Raw genomic sequence first — 6,000 nt, 5'->3', positions numbered from 1 at the left:
GGAGGAGGAGGAGGAGGAAGGAGGAGGAGGAGGAGGAAGGAGGAGGAGGAGAAGGAAGAAGGAGAAGGGAGAAGGAGAAGGAAGAAGGAGAAGGAAGAAGAAGGAGAAGGAAGAAGAAGGAGAAGGAAGAAGAAGGAGAAGGAGGAAGAAGGAGAAGGAGGAAGAAGGAGGAAGAAGGAGAAGGAGGAAGAAGGAGAAGGAGGAGAAGGAGAAGGAGGAGAAGGAGAACAAGAAGAAGGAGGAGGAGGAGGAGGAGGAGAAGGAGGAGGAGGAGGAAGAGGAAGAGGAGGAGGAGGAGGAAGAGGAGAAGGAGGAGGCTGGAGAGATGGCTCTCAGCAGTTAAGAGCACTGAGGAGTTCCTGAGTTCAATTTCCAGCAACAACGTGGTTACTCACCACCACCTGTAATGAGATCTGGCGCCCTCTTCTGGCCTGCAGGCATACATAATCCCTCTTCTGGCCTGCAGGCATACATAATAAATAAATACTAAAAAAAAAAAAAAGAATAAGCAAATAAAGTGCTGTACAATGGTCTAACACTAGGCTATACCACACCTGGCTGAGCTTGAGGGTCTTGATAGTCGTTCAACACCAGAAAAAAAGAATTAAGTCCCCCCAGTTTTTGTTTCTGCTTGGCTTTTTGTTGTTGTTTGTTTGGGGGTTTTGATCATGGTTTTTGTTTGTTTATTCATTTTTTTACAGTTATCCTTGGAGATAGTTCATGCATCCAACAGCACATACGTAAGTCAAAATTTGCAGGAATCTGTTCTCTCCTTCTACTTTTTGTGTTCCAGATAGCACACTAAGTCCTTGGGTTTGTTAGCAAGCCACTCTACCCCATGAACCATCTCTCCCCAGACCTTGATTTTGTTGTTGTTGTTTGGTTTTAAAAGATAGTGTCTCTCTGTGTAGCCCTGACAGTCCTGGATCTTGCTTTGTAGATCAGGCTGGCCTCAAACTCATAGAGATCTGCCCGGCTCTGTTCAAGTGCTGAAACTAACCATTTGGCTTTGATTTTGATTTTGTTTTTATGCATATGAGTGATCCAGTACGAGTGGATATCTTTGCACCACATGAAGACTGTGTCAGATCCTCAAGAACTTGAGTTAACAGATGGTTGTAGGAACTGAGCCAAGCTTCTCCATCAGAGCAGTGAGAGCTCTTGAGGAGTAAACCACTATCCAGCCCTCCAGCCTTGTCTTTCCCTTCCTTCATCCCTCCTTCTCTCTCCATTTCATTCCTTCCCCCTTTTTTTTTTTTTTTTTTTTTTTTTTTTGTTTTTTTCTGTTCTTTTTGTTTTGTTTTGTTTTTTGAACTGATATTTATTGAGCTCTACATTTTTCTCTGCTCCCCTCCCTGCCTCTCCCCTACTCCCTACAGACCTCCCTCAAGGCCCCCATGCTCCCAATTTACTCAGGAGATCTTGCCTTTTTATACTTTCTACTTTCCATGTAGATTAGATCTATGTAGTCTCTCTTAGTGTCCTCATTGTTGTCTATGTAGATTACTTTTGGTAAGATTGCTATTTTTGCTATATTAATTCTGCCTACCCAAGAGCATGGGAGGCCTTTCCACTTTCTGGTGTCTTCTTCAATTTCTTTCTTCAAAGATTTAAAGTTCTTGTCATACAAGTCTTCCACTTGTTTTGACAGAGTTACTCTGAGATATTTCATGTTATTTGTGGCTATTGTGAAGGGCATTGATTCTCTGATTTCTTCCCTAGCCCTTTTATCATCTGTGTACAGGAGAGCTACTGATTTTTTTGAGTCAATCTTGTATCCTGATATATTGAAAGTGTTTATGAGTTGTAGAAGTTCCTTGGTAGAATTTTTGGGATCACTTATGTAAACTATCATATCATCAGCAAACAGTGAGAGTTTGACTTCTTCTTTTCCAATTTGTATCCCCTTGATCTCCCTTGGTGTCTTATTGCTGTAGCTAAGACCTCAAAAACTATATTGAATAGATATTGAGAGAGTGGACAAGCTTGTCTTGTTCCTGATTTCAGTGGAATCGCTGAAAGTTTCTCTCCATTTAGTTTGATGTTGGCTGGTGGCTTGCTGTATACTGCCTTAATTATGTTTATGTATGTTCCTCGTATCCCTGTTCTCTTCAAGACCTTTATTATGAAGGGATGTTGTATTTGGACAAATGCTTTTTCAGCATCTAATGAGATGATCATGTGGTTATTTTCAGCTTGTTTATATGGTAGATTACGTTGGCAGAATTTCATATGTTGAACCATCCCTGCATCTGTAGGATGAAACCGACTTGGTCATGATGGATGATGGTTCTCATGTGTTCTTGGATTTGCTAGTACTTTATTTAGTATTTTTGCATCAATGTTCATGAGTGAGATTGGTCTTTAATTCTCTTTTTAGTATTGTCTTTCTGTGGTTTGGGTAGCAGAGTAATTGTAGCATCATCAAAAAACTTTGGCAATATTCCCTCTGTTTTTATTGTGTGGAATAATTTGAGGAGTATTGGTTCCTCTTTTTTAACTCACAATTTAATTATCAATTACTTTATTCATTTATTTGTTGTTAAATTACAATCTTTTTTAAAGATTTATTTATTATGTATACAACATTCTGCTTTCGTGTATGCCTGCAGACCAGAGGAGGGCGCCAGATCTCATTACCGATGGTTGTGACCTTTGGAAGAGCAGCCACTGAGCCATCTCTCCAGCCCAGTATTGGTTCCTCTTTGAATGTCTTGTAGAATTCTGAGCTGAAACCATCTGGTCCTGGGCTTGTTTTGGTTGGGAGACAGTTATAGGTCTGTTTAATTTGCTTATCTGATCTTGATTTAATTTTGGTAAGTGATATTTATCCATTAAGTTTTCCAATTTTTTGTAGTACAGATTTTCTTTTTTTTTTTTTTTTTTTGGTTTTTCGAGACAGGGTTTCTCTGTGCTTTGGCTCCTGTCCTGGAACTAGCTCTGTAGACCAGGCTGGTCTCGAACTCACAGAGATCCACCTGCCCTGCCAGGGGCCTGCACGCGGGCTGCTGCAGCCTCTCCAGCTGGTGCCTGGGCCCCACAGCTAACCCGCCCGTGCATGCTTTTCTTTCATCGCGATCCCTGCTGTGTCCTGCCTGCTGGCCGGCGCATCCACACCCTGTTCACGGTTCCCGCCTGCCAGCAAGTTTTGGGTTCATTGATATTCTGGCCAACTCAATTCTCTATATACGAATGCGTTGCTCTTAACTCCTTAACCAAATTTAGTAACTAAGTCCCAGGTAATTCAGGAACTGGAATCTGCCTTGCCACTGCCAGTCATGTACCTGCAACTGCGACACCTGCTGGCCAATAAAGATTATTGCACATACAACAGTATCCTGAAGACCCAAAACGAGTTAAGTTCATTTGAGAAATAAATAAATCAATAAATTTGAAAGTTATATAATTACAGACAATATCACAACCCAGGAATTTCATAACCTTTTTGCTTACACTATGGATGCTATTCTGCAAGGCTTATGTGATTTTTCTTGTACATCCCTTTTTCTGGTATTGGTACTTAGTTTTGTCCTTCATATTATATCCTTAAAAAGATACTTTGAGGGCTGGAGAGATAGCTCAGAGGTTAAGAGCACTGACTACTCTTCCAAAGGTCCTGAGTTCAATTCCCAGCACCCACATGGTGGCTCACAGCCATCTGTAATGAGATCTGGTGCCCTCTTCTGGCATGCGGACATACATGGAAGGAATGTTGTATACATAATAAATAAATAAATCTTAAAAAAAAGAAGAAAAATGTACTCGTTTTTTTAAAAAAAAGATACTTTGATACCAGAATCAAGAATGAGGCACTTTTAGAAATGATACAGTCTTTACAGACTAATAATGAACAGTAGCTGACACAGGAATTATACCATTAAAAATCAAAAGCCAGCTGAAAAAATTAGTAGCACTGAAAAGGATAGCAGCAATTTTACAGACAAAATTCAATACATGTCAATGGGTCATAAAACCTTCCAAAAGGGTGCTGAAAAAATTATCTGAAAGAATTCATACAGTTGAAATTGACAATCAAAATCATAAACTCTTACCATAAAAAGTTATGGTACGTTAGCAGATAAAATATCTTTCCAGGAAGGCACGCTGTACGCCATCGAAATAATATCCAAGGATGAGAAGTTATCGCTAATAAAAAAAATGTCATATCTTGGAATCATATGTGCAGAGTGAGGACCAGAAGTCATGTGAGTCAATGGAATCATTAGAAATAGTCACAGGTCAAAGATTCTGGCTTTATAGAAGACAGCGGTGAAAAGATTTGAAAGGACTGAGGAAGTTATCAGAACTGGTGAGCAGGGAGAGAAGATACAAAGGAAGAATTTAACATTGCCAGTCCTTGTCAGAGTCAGAGATGACTTACCAGGAGTTTTAGCTACTTCAGAATCACCTCTGACAAACCATCCAGTACTAAATAACCAAATAGATTCAAAGAATGCAAACGAACCCCTTTATCATACTTCACTCTGAGCTAGTGTGAGATTACGTTATTGCAATCCTTTACACTCCGGCCTTTATTTTCATTGTTTTTTTGACAGGTTTTTTACATAGCCCAGGCTGCTCAACACACCCTGTTTGTGGGGCTTCATGCATGCTCGGCCGTTTATCCATGAGTTTAGCCACATCTCAAGCCACCTTGTTCATTCTTGGATCTTGAGAAAAATGAACAAAAGAGCTCCAAGAGAAACTGGGTATGGTGACTTAGGCTCCCTTCAGTTAGAGAGGCTAAGGCAGGAGGATGAAGAATTCAGGCTACTCTAGGATACTCTGAGATCATCCAAGAAAGGTGGGGCAGGCTTGGTTGTACACACCTTTAATACCAGGACTAGAAGGGGATTGGCAGGGAGATTTCTGTGAGTTTGCAGTCATCAGGGTCTACATAGTGAGTACCAAAACAAGACAGCCAGAGTGGCAATCCCAGCACTCAGGAGCTGTAGACAGGAGATCAGGAGTTCAAAACTGTCCAGGAAAATCAGACATTCAAAGTTACCCTAAGCTACATCGAAAGTTTAAGGTAACCTTGGGAAGCAGGAGACTAAATAAATAAATAAATATAAAAACAAAAGGAAAAAGGAAAAGATTAGAAAGATTAAGACAGGTGTGAATCGGTGCACAACCGGATTTCAACTATACTACCTAAAAGTTCAGAAACAAGTATAATTATAATTTATTATGCTTTGTTTTTCAAAACAGGGTTCCATGCTACCCTATAGCTCACTTTGTTACCCAGATTTGCCTCAAACTCAGCAATCCTTCTGCTTCCAATCCCCAAGCACTGAAATGACTGTTGTGGACCACCTCATTCAGTTTAAATGAGAGGAACTCCCAGGCGGGCAGTGGCACACACCTGTAATCTTATTGGGAGGCAGAAGCAGGCAGATCTCTGTGAGTATGGTCTAAAGCGCTAGTTCCAGGACAGAGCTGTTACATAAAGAAAACCTGTTTCAAAAACTCAAAAATAAATAAATAAATTCTAGGAACTCTCTAACAAAGGAACGAACACCTAAGGTAGAAAGGAGTGGCCCGGGTACTTCAGAATTAATCCTCTGCTATTTTGGGAGTGGTTCAGTCTCCTTCTGGGTTTTAAGTCTTAACCAAGGATTCCCCCTGAACTCAGCTTCCCATGGTGAAGCACCTGGGGCTAAAGTCCAACTCTTATAAAAACAAGGGCCTGGCACTGTAGGGATGGCTCAGAACATAGGAGGGTATTGCTCTTCCAGACAACAAGGGTTCACTGCCCAGCACCCAAGTGGAGCAGCTCACAACTGCCTTTAACTCCAGATTGATGAATCTGATACCCGATCTGGTATCTGTGAGCACACAGACTGTGACACACACAAACACTCTTTGTTTTAATCAAAATTAGATGCGTTTGTTTTATGTATATGAATATTCAGATACACCACCCACAGGATCCCCCGGAACTGAAGTAGCAGATGGCTGCCAGCCACCACGTAGATGGTGGGAACTGAACCCGGAGCC

Source organism: Alexandromys fortis, unplaced genomic scaffold, assembly GCF_014885135.2.
Source record: "Alexandromys fortis isolate MF-2015 unplaced genomic scaffold, M_Fortis_MF-2015_v1.1 scaffold_282, whole genome shotgun sequence".
Lineage (NCBI taxonomy): Eukaryota > Metazoa > Chordata > Mammalia > Rodentia > Cricetidae > Alexandromys > Alexandromys fortis.
This window is presented reverse-complemented; position numbering follows the sequence as displayed.